At 39.8% G+C, this 16,499-nt stretch overlaps 1 non-coding gene across 1 annotated transcript; it reads left to right on the forward strand.

The window, feature by feature from the left end:
• The first annotated feature begins 16,119 nt into the window (after positions 1–16,119).
• LOC141636423 (small nucleolar RNA R71) lies at positions 16,120–16,225 on the forward strand. Its single transcript, XR_012541036.1, has one exon. It is a non-coding gene; the product is annotated as a small nucleolar RNA R71 (small nucleolar RNA).
• Positions 16,226–16,499: the final 274 nt, after the last annotated feature.

The raw sequence follows: 16,499 nt of genomic DNA on the forward strand, positions 1-16,499 counted from the left end.
AAGTCTATGTTGCAGTCCTTTACGAAGCAGTGGCAGCTGAGTGATCAACAGAAAGATGCGTCAATTAAGGCACTTGAAACTCAAGTTGCCCAATAAGCCACTAACCAATCCACGAGGAAGCAGGGTCATTTACCGACTCAAAATGAGAAGAATCCACATGAGACGGTAAACTTGATAAATCTGAGAAGCGGTCGTTCATATGAGGGACCGGAAATGCAAAAATCAGACCTGAGGAAGGCTAAAACTTATGGTGAACAGTGTTTTTTCGAAGAAAATAAGCTCACGACAAAACAATTGCTCGATCGACTGATTTCTGGTGGTCGATCGAGCAGATTAGGCGAAGAAAGTGGTCAATCGAGTGGTTTTTCCACTCGATCGAGTGAAGAAGGAATTGACAATGGTCGATCGAGTAGTTTATCTACTCGATCGAGTGAAGAGCAAAATGGAGTTGCTCGATCGAGTGAAAATTTCACTCGATCGAGTGATATTATTGAGGATTCTACTTGATCGAATGGTTATGTTGCTCGATCGAGTAGTTTTGATGACGGGAAGCTTATTCGAGAGCCTGCTAGTGCTCGTTTAAGCGATAAATCACCGGAAAGACCTCGTTCGAGAGGTAAGAAGCGTCCAAAGGATACAAAACTTGCTCCGGAAGACACATTGGAAGAGAGAAACAAGGGACTCGCGATACCTATCACGGTTCCCTTCCCGAGGCGGTTGCAGAATACAAAGGCCAATCAACAATTCGGCAAATTTGTTGAACTTCTGAAAAGCTTGGAAGTTACTGTGCCGTTCACTGAGTTGCTGACTAAGGTACCCTCTTATCTTAAGTTTATGAAAGAAATTTTATCGCGTAAGAGGAGTATTAGTGATAGTGCGACCGTAGCTTTGAGGTCAGCCCTATTTCAAAATAAGTTACCTCCTAAGCAGTCAGACCCGGGTAGTTTTTCAATTCCGTGTCATATCGGTAGCTATTTGAATGATAATGCGCTATGCGATTTAGGCGCTAGCGTGAGTGTCTTACCATTGTCTCTGGCTAAGAGACTTGGTTTGACAAAGCTGAGTTGCACCAACATGACATTCCAGATGGCCGACCGTAGTATATTACGGCCACTAAGTATAGTAGAAGACGTACCTGTAAGGATCAGGTGGTTCTTTATTCCCGTTGATTTCGTTGTCTTAGACATCCCCGAAGATGCACACACCCCTATTATTTTAGGGAGACCATTTTTGTCTACTGCTCGTGCAGTTATTGACGTCGGGGGGAAGATTTTGACCTTTCAGGTAAGGGACGAAGAGCTGATTTTTAATCAGTCTAAGTCCCAAAGGGCTCCCATGCAGGCTCAGCCTTGCAATGCTCTCTCTTCTATTGACCCTATTATTGACACTCCAGTTGAAAATTTAGAGTATTGTGCTGCAATTGTTACCCCTCCGCCTCAGATTGAGAGCAAAAAGGAGGAAAGTTCGTCTGTTTTCCTTGCTGCAGGTATAGATGAAAGCAACGAAGGAGCTGTCAAAGGGTGTTGTGCAACCACTGTCAATCAAATTGGGAGTGAGGATTCTAAAGACGGTGATAGAGGAGCAAGGACGAGGAAAGTTCGTGCTTATCTGGATGAGAACTATTCCCCTCCTACCGCTTCAAATGATTATTCAAGCTCATGGAAGTTGAAGAGGACAGTCAATGTTGCTGAGGTGACGTCCTCCAGTCAGGAGCCCTCCAAGGGGCTACTGAATTGCATTGGGAATTGAGCGGGGAAATGCCCCGTATAACACTTTTTAATAAATAATTTTTAATTTTCGATGAATTTGTTTTATTGCTTTTAATTAGGACAATTTGTTTTTAGACAGTTTTTATCGTAGACGTAAGACTATAGACCTTTCTTATGTGCATTTGGTATTTTGGGAAATTTTTGCACGTGTTTTTATGCAGGTTTGGGGAAGTTTTACGCATTCCAAGGGAAGAATTGACAAAATTAAAGAGCTTGCGCGAGAAAAGTCCTCGATCGAGTGCTTTTTGTACTCGATCGAGTGAAAAAATTGGTCGACCGAGTGTTTTTTCCAGTCGATCGAGTAAAGCATAAAGTGGGACTTCTCGATCGAGTAGATTTCTACTCGATCGAGCAACTGGATCTTCAAAAGTCCTCGATCGAGTGAAATGCAATAGGACGCAGGGAGTTTTTACCTTAAACTCTTATGTTTTGTTTCTAATTTCATTTTATCCGCTAATTTCGTCTAACCCCTTCATATTTGCGATCTAATTCATCCCCAAATCCCCAATTTGTCTTGCCTAATTACCAAATCCACCTCCTACAATATATTACTTGTCAATTAATCTTTCAAAGCCCCCTATTTTCCCCTTAATTTGTGCTCATTTACACGGGTTTTAACGCGGTTTAGGGTTTGCGATTTTTTCGAACAAAAATCACCTTTTCTTGCTTGTTTGCTTGAAGTTTAATTGCATTTGTAGGATTTTCCTCATCAACTAAGTGGTTTCTATACCTTCTTTGCGTTTTAATTTCTATTATTTCGAATTTTATGAGGTAAAATTGAATTTAGGGTTCGAAAATCAATTGTAGGCCGAATTTTCGGCTTTAACTGTCTTTAATTGCCCTTAATTGTCTTACTTGATGATATATCCGCATTCCTCGTTGATGTTGCATGATCAATTCGAATTTTGCGCGAGATTTTCGCGATTAGGGCTGCTTTAGTCGAACTTTTCGACTGTCAGACGGTTTATATGCTGCCATGATTTGTTTAACTTCAGTTGTTGTTACTTGCCACTGTTGTTAACTGCTATTCCCGTCCCCTATCGCCGTTGCATGCTATGATTCGAATTTTTTCTGAGGAATGTTGGGAATTTCAAGGGTTGAAGTCGAATTTTCGACTGTTTGGGGTTATCAATGCTGTCACATGCTGATTTCGTGCTGTTTTAGCCTCTGTTAGCTATTGTTTTCTTATCATACCCCCTGCCCTTTGCTTACAGGATGGAGTCTAGTACTTTGCCTTCTACTAGCACCACCTCTAGTCCATCTATGAGTGAGACAGTGGCCCCTGCTGATGCCACTGCCTCCGCCTTAGTCACCACTGCAGCCCCAGTGTTTCTAGTTTCAGCTGCGGGTACAATTTTACTCCAGCTAGCTCAGCTGCTAGCTCAGTTCAGGCTGTCTCTTCCTCTACGGTCACCACCCCAGCTAGCACTGCTGCTAGTTCTTCTTCAGTGGTGGCCACAACAGCCACTACCTCTGCACCAGCCTCTACTTTTACACCTGTGGCGGACTCGCCAACAGATCGCATTGCCTTTAGAGCGACCACAGTTCCTCACACCGTGTTGCGCACGTGCTTACGCTGCGAGTTCCCAGGCCGGGGTCGTAGACGAGTCTCGAGCTATGCTAGCTCCTGTTACCTCTACTTCCGCTCCTAGCACTTTCTGCCAGTCGCTTCGTCGCTTCTACTTCTGGCACGATCACGGTCCGAGGGGACACTTCCCTCGACCCTCACCCAGACTACCCACAGGTACATTTCGTTAATGTTTTACATCGCAAGAAATTTTATCATTTAGTACGTTGTGTGCATGTACCTTCCTGATTTCTAGAGAAATCGGCACTTGAGAGACTCGGTATTTACGAGTCGGTCTGTGACTTACCTCGGGGCACGGGGATGGCTGGGCTCATCTATGAGCAGCCGCCCTTTTCTGGAGCCGAGCCTCGAGTTTCTCAGCTCCTTTATCTTCTCCTCGGGGGCTTACGAGACTGACCCCGATTGTTCTTCAGTGTCCTTCCGGTTATTTAACCGGACTTTTCCGATGACCTTAGCAGAGTTTGGTAGGTTACTTGGCCTTTCCTCTACGGGCGTGACTGTTGCCCCTAGGAAGGTCCACCGCCAGCTGTGGCGGACTTTAGCTCAGACCACCTACCAGGAGCAAAAGCTCCATCAGTCCACCTTCCCATGTCCGTTATTTCCTTGGGCGATGGGGAGCACTATTTTTCGAAAGGAAAGGAGCCGAACAACATGACAAACAACGAGCTCTCTATCCTGGGCGGTTACCTAAACATTGACTGTGGAGGTCCTTTTACCTTCAACATTGCCTTCTTGACCGCCCAGTACCTTCATAGCCAGGCGCTGAAGGAGACGGGAACCATTCCCTGCGGTGGCATAGCCACCATTCTTGCCCGTTCTCTTTTCCCCGACTGGCCCCGTAACTTGCAGTACCTCAAGGGAGAGAGGCTACTGAGTCTGGAGGCCATGCATTCTCAACATTGGCTGACCCCAGACTACCAGACTTGGAAGATAGACGGCTCCTTGTCTGTTGACTTACCTTGTGACACTCTCCCCGTCTTGAGCCCTCGCCCACTGTTGCTAGGGGCCACCCTTTGCCGTCACTGCCTAACCTTCACCTTCCACTCCAACCACGACCACCTCCTGCTGCACCCGCCGCTAAGAAGCGGCGCTTTGAGACTGAAGAGGGGTCCACACCTTCAGGGAGCACTCAGCCTTCCACGGTCGCTCCCATTCCGACCCCTACTCCCAGTACTACTACCACTCCTACTCCCACTGACCAGACTCAGCCTCAGCCGGACCTACCGGCTACTTTCGTACCACCTCATCCCTTTGTGGCGCCCGTGGTCATGGACCAAGGGGGCGCCGTTTACGGTTTGTTGCTTGAGGTTACAGAGCGTCAGGCTCGTATGGAGAGGGATTTGGCTTTTGCTTTACACCCTCTGTACGAGTACCACTTGCGGCGACACAGACCGATCCCAGAAGGTTGGCCACACCCTTTGTTCTTCCGGTTCCCACCTGAGGGATACCCGGAGTGTGCTGACGAGGAGGAGGACGAGGACCCTGCGGTGGGAGTGGAGAGAGCTCGTGCTGAGGAGCAGAGGAGGAGAGAGGAGGAGAGAGATCCGGAGTTCAGGGTGGTGGACGTCCGTGACAATGACGACGACAACAACGACGAGTGATACGTGTCGTTAAGCTTATACAAATTTGATACGTGTCGTTAAGCGTATACAAATTAATAATTTATAATCCTATCTTAACCTCAAAAATAACAAACGTAGTAAAGGATAAGTAGGGTCGATCCCACGGAGAGATTGGAAAACTAATTAACTATGGAGTAATATTTACAAACTAACTTACATATTCACATGCTATTAACATATTTATGGAATTGGGGGGTTCAATTTGTGATTTTAAGCAACCTAAAAGGAACTAATTCTACTCTAATATGGAGAAGTGAAACAAGCAACTCAATTAATCTCATAATATTCCAGTTACGTGTCAATCGTCTAGCAAATATTCAGTTTAACAATAGGTTAACTGTAGAGAATTTAGCCGCTAAAAACTCCCCATCTTTCCTTACTTTTAATCGGTAGCGAGCCGCTCGACTACCAATACTAACTAACCAATTACACGCAAGTTTCAAGGTTCCACAAGCTGACTAGCCGCATTAAGAATTAGAAAGACCTCATTAACCATATTAATTATCTAAGTGTTATCAATACTCAAACAATTAATATATCTAATTATACTCCCAGTTTAGTCTAGTGACATCATTGCAGTCCTAAAATAAACTAGTCGCTACTCGGTTAATTAATCTAACGCCGCGCCAAATTAATCAACTAGCAATCGGTTTGTACCATCCACGATTAAAACGAGTATAATGAGAATACCATAAAACGAATATAGCTTAAGACGAAATTAACGATTAATAACTGAAAGATTAGTTCAACAAGGTTCCAAAATTCACAGCAACAAACTGAAATTAACTAGTAATTAAGATGAGAACTAATAAATTGAGTACAGAAAACCGTCCCTTGTTTTGGTTGCAACGCCTCCGCAAGTCAGGCCTCCTATCTTCTTCCGGGTAGGAGCCGCTCCACCCGTTGGACTGCTCCATCTTGAATTACATCATCGTCGATTCCCGTCGCCGGATTTTGGTTTTTTTATATGTATACTTGCTTCCCCCATTCTGATCGGAAACTTGGGTATTTATACTTGATCAAGGTTAAAGACTGAAGATAAATTTTGCAAGGAATAGGATATATTTTGTGATTAAAATACGAGACGAGATTGAATTTGAGACAGAGTTGGAGTTCATCGCTGCGTTTCATGTTTCCAGTAGCATCTATGTCATTTTGCTTCTTTGTTTAATTCACACTCGCCCAATTTAAAGTCATGGTGCCGACTCACGCAATTAATTAATTATTACGTACGTGCCTGCTTGCGTGCTTCTTTATTTCTTATGCTTCTTTTTATTTTGTTCCTTGGTCCGTTTTATACATCCTCGTATCATACTATTGATCCATTAAGTGCGTCATTCGGCCCGTTCTCTTTTGTTTCGTAATCTGCTATATCAAAACACACTAAATAAGCCCATTTGCTTTTAAAATAATAATAACAGTAATTAAATATCAAAATTACAAATATATAATAATTTAGCTCAAATAATGCGAAAGGCGATACTAACAATATACGGATATGGGATTAAAACAAATATAATTATGGGCTTATCAAATTCCCCCACACTTGGCTTATTGTCGTCCTCGACAATAACAAATCATGAGCTATAAGTAAATTATCAACCTCCAAAATTCTAGACATAAGATAGAATATAGGGATAAATGGCATGGTATACAACTCATAGCTATCCATACTATTGACTCACTTAAATAGCATTTATGCAACAAATCAACACCAATGCTAAGGAAACAAATTCCAGAGCGGGAAAAATACGAACTCAGATGCAAACGAATAGGACAATGACACTACTACTGAACCGTCGACCTTGCCAGACTTATACATGTTGGACTCTCGCGGTTCGCTCATCACTCGTTATAAGAATAGGTGAGTATAATGTGAAAGAGAGAGAATATAAGTCACTCACCTAACTCAACTTACGAAGACATGCATGCAATCTAACATCAAATCGATCTCTACAACCATACATACGCATTCCAACCAAACATACGCATTCACATGCCGAGGACTTACAAGAGGTGCGAGATAAGGTAATTGGGTGAGAAGGGGCAAATATTTTTGGATATGTGGAGGTAAAAGTCAAGCTAGTACCGACCGTAACCAAGATTACACGTATTCCGCTTAGAATCCCAACTTACAAAGTGATAAACGATGCCATACATGGCATAAACTTGCGCACAACAAAGACAACTCCTCATATGTAGAATATACTGTTAAGAATAGGAGTTTAATTATAAGGGATTTTTTTTTTCTGTCAACAATTCTCATCTTTTTCTTTTTTTTCTTTCACATTGATTTTTCTTATTTTTCTTTTTTCACTCTTTTTTTTTTCATTCAGTCTTTTTTTTTTTTGTTTTTTTCTTTTTCCTTCCATTTTTTTTGTCCAACTCCCCTTTCTAGATAATAGCACGATACCAAAAATGACCAATAAAGAGCGTGCCAAACACATCAACTAGACTAGCTTGACTAGGGTAGGCTATTTAGGAATGTAGTTGATCGAATGGGTCAGAACAAGTCAATTTGGCTAAGTGAAGTTCAAAGGTAAAATAAAAGGGAAAGGTTGCCTCTCCACATGTGTCACCGCCACAAACCCGAATGCATACAGGTAAAGAGACAAATTTCATGCTTATACAGTTCGATGTTACATGCCTCATAAGGAGTACTACTCTCATCCTATAAATGGAAACCGATCATAGATGTCATCGGTTTTGAAGGCTCTAAATCTCAGAAATTTTAGTAGTTTGCCAACATTTAAGTCAAGTCTATTCGTTCAGTAGTATCGGTCACACACTCGTAGATATGCAAATGAGTATACAAAAGATAAGTGCTGAAAATGCAAGGCTAAAGTGAGAATTCAAAAGCATAAAAGCAGTTTTATCATCGTTGCACAACCATTCCGACTCCCTTATCCTAGTTAGTCTTGTAAAAGCAGAAGTTATTTTTAATTCTGACCAAATTTTGACAGCACCTCCCTTAAAAATGGTCGTATCCAAAAATTTTTAAAACCTGTAAAACACATTAAAGACCAATGGCCACCCGCCAACTCCAATTTCAGCATACAAAACCACAACTCCAGCAAATTTTTTAAGTAACCCAGTTTTTAGGCCTTGCCTCTCCCCCACACTTAAAGTCGACATCGTCCTCGATGAGATTAAACATATAATAAAAATAAGAGGGATAAAGGTACTTAGGGGATTCATGTGAAGCATTCACAGCAAGTGCTCCAGATTTGCTCCAGATTTGGTTATGATAATTTTCTGTCCTGGCCAACTAAGCTCTCAGTAGCAGCAGTAACAGTATAAACCAGCAAGGAAGGTGCCCCGTAGTTTGTGTCAGCTTCCAGCCTCCAAGTAGAGCTGATCAACTTCTATCCATGGCGTTTAGCAAGGCGGCGATCTGCTTTATCACATCGACAACTCATGAGCGTCCCAACAACAATATATGTATCCCAATCCCTACAAAATAAAGCACTTGACCAAGACAAGTGAAACAGAAAGCAAGCAAAATACCCAGAAATCCAACAGTAGTAATAATATCTCTTTTTGTATTTTTATATTTTCTAATTTTTTTGTTGCTACCGACACTATTAACATCCCCCTACAAAGGTAGCGAAACTCGGGGAGGCACTTAAGCCGACTCGACGAAAGCTATAAAATAAACACACATGAAAACAATAAATAAGTAAACTTGGGTTGCCTCCCAAGAAGCGCCTTGGTTTACGTCGTGGCTCGACATACTCTTAGCAGAAACCATTCAGCCTACTCAAACAGTCATTTCATCCAAAAACTCCCTACTATTAAACCAGTTCAGCCAATAATAAGATCTCACGCTCAGCAGCAGAAACAACCGCTAAATTTAAGACAATACTCCTTATTTTATCAAATGTACCCAGAACATACAGCTCAAAATTTCGATGATTTCCTCAAAATTCAGTTCATTGCTGTCTCAAATAATTCAATCAGTGTATCCATTAATATCTCAATAGCTGACTACGAGTTTACGTCTTCAAATAACTCATCCCCCACACTTTGATTAAAGCAAGGGAACATAAATAAGGAAGAGGTGAGTTAGACGATAGGCTATTCGTGAGAGATGTAAAGGCTGAGCGAACGTAAAACAGAAAGCAAGTAGTTAGCTACGCTACTAGTCCCTGCAAAAAAAAATAACGTCACTCTACCCAATGTTCGTCCAAAAATATGCACACCCTCAAAGTCTCTATAAGTATGTTCATTACTATCATCCAACTCCGAACTTCTTCCTATGAGCATTCTATCAATTAACCAATTTAGTAAGTCGGCAATTCCTAAGCTCCATATTTCTAAATTTTGCTATGAGTACGTCATGAATACCCATCACACCCATCAGAATACTCTTAACATTCTAACTGAGTTAAGATACAATAATACTACAACTAGATTTTAAAATTAGGAAGAAATAAGAACAAACAACACGAAAACAAATGGTTAGGGAACATGTCGTCTACCCAAATCTCCACTAAGTAAAATCCAATAACAATTAAATATAACGAATGCATTACAAAATTTACACAGGATAAGCATTAGGACAAAAAGTTAGTATACCCAGATGAAAAATAGAAGAAAAACGAAAGGCAAATAAGATGCAAAAATAGTTAGAAAACAAGTTATCTGCTCCAAGTTTCCTTCCAAGAAAATCTGGCCATGATTCTAAATCATAGAACTTAGTAAGTTAGTATAAAATTAACAAATGCATAGAAAATTAGTCTTAACATCAATCTCCCCGGCAACGGCGCCAAAATTTGATATGTGTCGTTAAGCGTATACAAATTAATAATTTATAATCCTATCTTAACCTCAAAAATAACAATCGTAGTAAAGGATAAGTAGGGTCGATCCCACGGAGAGATTGGAAAACTAATTAACTATGGAGTAATATTTACAAACTAACTTACATATTCACATGCTATTAACATATTTATGGAATTGGGGGGTTCAATTTGTGATTTTAAGCAACCTAAAAGGAACTAATTCTACTCTAATATGGAGAAGTGAAACAAGCAACTCAATTAAGCTCATAATATTCCAGTTACGTGTCAATCGTCTAGCAAATATTCAGTTTAACAATAGGTTAACTGTAGAGAATTTAGCCGCTAAAAACTCCCCATCTTTCCTTACTTTTAATCGGTAGCGAGCCGCTCGACTACCAATACTAACTAACCAATTACACGCAAGTTTCAAGGTTCATGGTGACTAGCCGCATTAAGAATTAGAAAGACCTCATTAACCATATTAATTATCTAAGTGTTATCAATACTCAAACAATTAACATATCTAATTATACTCCCAGTTTAGTCTAGTGACATCATTGTAGTCCTAAAATAAACTAGTCGCTACTCGGTTAATTAATCTAACGCCGCGCCAAATTAATCAACTAGCAATCGGTTTGTACCATCCACGATTAAAACGAGTATAATGAGAATACCATAAAACGAATATAGCTTAAGACGAAATTAACGATTAATAACTGAAAGATTAGTTCAACAAGGTTCCAAAATTCACAGCAACAAACTGAAATTAACTAGTAATTAAGATGAGAACTAATAAATTGAGTACAGAAAACCGTCCCTTGTTTTGGTTGCAACGCCTTCGCAAGTCAGGCCTCCTATCTTCCTCCGGGTAGGAGCCGCTCCACCCGTTGGACTGCTCCATCTTGAATTACATCATCGTCGATTCCCGTCGCCGGATTTTGGTTTTTTTATATGTATACTTGCTTCCCCCATTCTGATCGGAAACTTGGGTATTTATACTTGATCAAGGTTAAAGACTGAAGATAAATTTTGCAAGGAATAGGATATATTTTGTGATTAAAATACGAGACGAGATTGAATTTGAGACAGAGTTGGAGTTCATCGCTGCGTTTCATGTTTCCGATAGCATCTATGTCATTTGCTTCTTTGTTTAATTCACACTCGCCCAATTTAAGTCATGGCTGCCGACTCCACGCAATTAATTAATTATTACGTACGTGCCTGCTTGCGTGCTTCTTTATTTCTTATGCTTCTTTTTATTTTGTTCCTTGGTCCGTTTTATACATCCTCGTATCATACTATTGATCCATTAAGCGCGTCATTCGGCCCGTTCTCTTTTGTTTCGTAATCTGCCATATCAAAACACACTAAATAAGCCTATTTGCTTTTAAAATAATAATAACAGTAATTAAATATCAAAATTACAAATATATAATAATTTAGCTCAAATAATGCGAAAGGCGATACTAACAATATACGGATATGGGATAAAAACATATATAATTATGGGCTTATCAACGAGTAGCTACTGGTCTACTCACTTCCCCAGTTTTCTGGCTGGTTTGGAGAAGTTCGTATTTTGTATGTATCTCTTACTCTTTTATTTTGTCTCCTTTTATTTATTGCTTTTATTTTCTTATTGGTTGTATATTCCCGTTCCCCCGTATATATCTGCTGGTGTATGCTGGAGGACAACGAGGGCGTTGTCCGTTTTGGTTTGGGGAGGGTATTGCATCCTTTTGAGTCTGCATTTGCATCTGTTTTTGCATTCACGTTTATTTTCCAGCTTTGCATTGTTGTTTATTTCATTTAAAAATCAAAAATCCAAAAAAAATTAGAAAATTTCAAAAAATCAAAAAAATTTCACGTTTATTTTTGCATATAGGTTGAGTCGGAATGGTAGATTTCCGTGATGATAATGCACTATAACTTGTCTTTTTGCTTGAGCCTTGCACTTTTATTGATAGTTATTAGCTTTGTCATACGCATAGTCTACGAGTTTCTGTTCAAATATAGCTGACTGTTTAGACTTGACCTGATAAATTGGCAAACTACTTGAAAAATTCTGAGATATTAGAGCCATAACTGGTGACATTTATGACCAGTTCATTACGAATTGAGAGTAGTACTCCTTGCATAGCATGTTCGTCTCTTTTGCACTTTTATGACATTCAATTTCTTGTCAAATGCACCTATTCGGGTTTGTGGTCGGTGTCACATGCAGGGAGGTGCTTGCAAATTTCCCTTTCCTTATATTTTTCACCCATTTAGCTCCACATTAACCAAAACTTGCCCTTTTGACCCATTAGCTACATCCTAAATTAAGCCTGCCTAGTGAAGCTAGTTAGTATGTTCTTTTGTGGTATGTTTTTCCGTTGCAGTTTGGCCCATATTTCTCTGTTTTGGAGTTGGTGGAAATTGAGGAAGGTGGAATAAGAAAAAAAAAAGAATTGAAAAAGAAAAAAAAGAAAGACGTGAAAAAGAAAGAAAGAAAAAAAATAAGAAAAAAGAAGAACGTGAATCAGGAAGAAAAAAAAAGAAAGGAAGTTTGAAAAAAAAGAGTTGTTTATTTGAGTTAGTTCTTTCAGACGTTATTAAAAAAGGAATGTTTGTGACCGTCTGACCCCTTCGTTTTATCCCATTATTTTTGAGGAGATTGTGTTTTGAGTCTACTGAGTTTTGTGGTCCTGTTAGGAACTAGCTTGACGTTTTTTACCTCCACAATTCCATAACATGTTTTGCCCTTTTCTCACCTGAACCTCACTATTCCCATATTATTTGTAAGCCCTCGGCTATGACGGACATTATCGGTTGGAGTGTGTGCATTAGTACTTAAATTATCTTTCATTTTTGTTGCATGCATGCTATTTAGGTCGCAGTTAGGTGAGTGACTGTATTTTCGTACCTCTTTTACATATATCATTCACCTTTACTTCATGAGAGAAGAGTGACCACGAGAGAGTCCGATTTTGTTGGTCTTGCAAGGTCGATAGGTTGGCTATATTTCTGAACAGCTTATAATTCGTTTGCGTATTGACTGCTTAGCTTTAACTGTTAGTTTTTGTTGCATTAAATTTGTTCAAGTAGACAAGTTAAGCTAGATCTGAGTTATCATTTCCGTTCCATTAGTTGCATTTTAGTTTACTCGAGGACGAGTAAAGGTTCGTTTTGGGGAGATTTGATACGTGCCTAATATATAGTCTTTTTAGCCTATTTCAGCACGTATTTCTATGCATTTTTATACTGTTTTTATGTTATTTTGCCCCGAATTGGCTACTTTGGTTCGTTTTGTCCATTTTGTAGAAATGAACGCAAAAGTAGTGAAATCGTACTCTTTTTCGTCCTTTTTGCATGCATTTAGAGGAGACGGGATCTATCTAGAGTGAGATACTGCGTTGGGAAGCATCATGGCATGGATTACGAGGCATTTAGGCGCGGACTTGAGCTGAAAAGAAGACGAAGTACTCGATCGAGCAGTTTTACCACTCGATCGAGTGGTTTTACGTCTCCCATTGGTCGATCGAGTAGAATTCTACTCGATCCTTAGCCTGCAGAAAGATGAGTTACTCGATCGAGTAACTTTCTACTCGATCGAGTAGTTTTGCTGGGGTGTTTGCTCGATCGAGTGGTTTTATTCCACTCGATCGAGTGGTTTCGCTGATTTGGGCTTCTAAACAGCCCGTGTTATGTTTATTTCGCTAAACTTAATTGCTTTTCCTATTTAAACCTACGTTAACTAGGTTTTTAGACATCTTTGATCTATCTTTTTCATATTATCAGAAACTTTACTACGTTGCTTTACATTACTCACTGTAACCTTACTTTGGGATTATTCTGACTCGGATTCGATTGTTCTTTACGCCGGATTCGCTTGATTGTAATTCCTTCTTCTTCTCTTATTAATAATTGATCATTGTTTGCTTAAATTTCTTGTTTACTCCATTTAATTCCTCTGCCCAAATTTACTCTTATGCAAGTTATTATTTATTTCATAATGTTTACTGCTGGAAAATTATCTGCTGTTAGTTTAATTAGCGATATGAGTAGCTAAACCCCCCTTCATGTTGGGATTAGGGGATCTGCGGTAGGAGTGTGACGATGTAGTAAATGAATTAGATGAATTAATTACGAGACTCTGTCACCATAGCAATTTAATTGTATTTACCGACTTAGTTGAGTGCACACTTCTAAGTCACCTCTTTAATCTGGCTAAAATTAATCCTAGATCGAACGATTGAACTAAATAGGCCTGCTATGAATAGTAGACTACCCTGACGAGAATGAAAGTTAAGTTAGGGGTATTTTAGGATAGGAAGTGGACCGAAAGGACCTTTTAACATCTGTCTTACATTAATTCGTCTGAGTCATTTATAGCTGAGTCACTAGACTACCGTAGTGAACCGAAATCCTGACATGTCCCTCTCTATCTGATAATTCAATCTTATTTCTTTGCCTTTATTGCTCTTATCTTTATTTCTCTTCCTTTAAAACTTCGTAGTTTAGATAACAATTCAAACAACCCCCCCTCCCATTTGTGACCAAATAGACGGACTTCTACAGATATCTTGCCTCCCTGTGGAGATCGACATGACTTCCCTAGCTATATAGTTAGTTTAGTTAGTTTATTTTTGACAGGTACACGACAAACGTGTCAAGTTGTTTCTATGGCTGGAAATGGTCGATCGAGTAGTATATTACTCGATCCAATAGGTCTGGAATTAGGGGTTACTCGATCGAGTAACAATTATACTCGATCGAGTAGATTACTTGGAGAAGTGCTCGATCGAGCTGTTTCAAACTGCTCGATCGAGTGGTTTTGTCTTTCATGGGCTTTAATTAGTCCGTGAACTTATTTTTAGCTTATGGACTTAGTAATTTTTCTATTTAAACGCACAATAACTAGGTCATTAGGATTCAGTTTTTATCTTATCATTCATCTTTCACTGTAAACACTACGTTGCTTTCTCTCTTTCATTGTAACTTTTGCTTTCAGATTTTCTCGCTCGGATTTAGTTGTTCTTTACGCCGGATTCTTGCGATTGTAATCCCTTACTCTCTTTTATTCTTAATCTTTCATTTATTCATCTTAATTACTTGTTTTGTTCCTTTAATTTTCTGCCCTAATATCTTTTATGCAATTTAATTATTATTTCATCATGCTTAATGTTAGTTTAATCTTTGTTATTAGTTTTGACAATATTAATAGCATGAGTAGCTAATTTGCTTCATGATAAGATTTGGGGATCTACGGTAGAAATGTGACGATATAGTAAATAGGTTAGATGAATTAGTTGTGAGACTCTGTCCCCATAGCAATATAACTGTATTTACCGACTTAGTTGAGTGCACGCTTCTGAGTCACCCTTCTAATCTGGTTAAATTTAATCCTGGATCGGAAGATTGGACTAAATAGGCCTGCTATGAACAATAGACAACCCTGACGAGGACGGAAGTTAAGTTAGTGGGAATCTAGGGTAGAAAGTGGACCGAAAGGACCTTTCCATATCCGTCTCGCAGTAATTTATCTAAGTTGTTTACAGTTAAGTCACAGGACTACCGTAGTGAACCGAAAGCCTGACATGTCCCCTCTCTATTGATAGTTTATTCTCATTTTCTATCTTTATTGCTCTTTCCTTGTTTCTCTTCCTTTAAATATTTTAGTTTAGAAAACCAATTACAAACCCCTCATTTGTGACCAAATAGACAGACTCTTACAGATATCTTGCCTCCCTGAGGAGATCGACCTGACTTCCCTAGCTATATAGTTAGTTTAGTTAGTTTTTTTTATAGGTATACCTATCACGTAAGGTATCTGTAAGCCTTGTTGAGCCTTGTAAGGAGGGACATATGGCTGCTGCTGCTGCGGTGGAGGGGTAGGATTGAGCACATTTTGACTGATCCACCTCAAATTGGGATGGACTACTCCTTAGTTATTGTAATAAGAACCCCCTCCTTGCTTGTACTGTTGAAAAGCAAGGACATGTTCTTTCTCTGTAAGACAGCCAACAACAGTGTGACCATCGTTGTTCCCACACTTTTCACATGTGACGGTTTCTCCTCTAGTAAGCAAATGAACCGTCCGAGGCTCCCTAGCAGAATGCAGCTCCAACTTATCAAACCTAGCATTTATGGCTTCCAACTGAGCCACAACTTGCTTATCGACTACATAAACTGTTCTAATACCATCCCTCAGATTCCCATACTCAGCACAGTGGGTCGCCATCTCTTCAATAAGGGCCCATCCCTTATCATCGTCAGTGTTCTTTTGGAATCATCCATTGGATGATGCATCAAGTATGGCTCTGTGATCATCGTACAACCCATTGTAGAACTGATTGGACAGAAACCACGGATCAAAACCATGGTGAGGAAGAGACCTCACCAACCTCTTGAACCGGCACCAAGCTTCATGGAACGTTTCATCAGGTGCCTGCTTGAAACTAGTGATTTTTGCCCTCAACTGATTAGTGCGTTGCGGAGGTAAATATCTCTTATAAAAGCAAGAGCAAGGGTCTCCCAGTCTGTGACCCCTGTGGCCATGCGCCTAATTTCCCTCAATTGTTGCTTAATTTGCTGCATTTTTCATCTGCTACCCTTACCTTACCGCTGTCTATCCGTCTTATTCAAATTTGTTGAGGAAATTTGGGAATTTTTGGGCTAATAAGTCGAATTTTTAAACTGTCTTTGGGAATTCTATGCTGTTTAACTGCTGTTTTCTTATCAAATTCCCTTGCCC

This window comes from Silene latifolia, chromosome Y (genome assembly GCF_048544455.1).
Source record: "Silene latifolia isolate original U9 population chromosome Y, ASM4854445v1, whole genome shotgun sequence".
Classification (NCBI taxonomy): Eukaryota; Viridiplantae; Streptophyta; class Magnoliopsida; order Caryophyllales; family Caryophyllaceae; genus Silene; species Silene latifolia.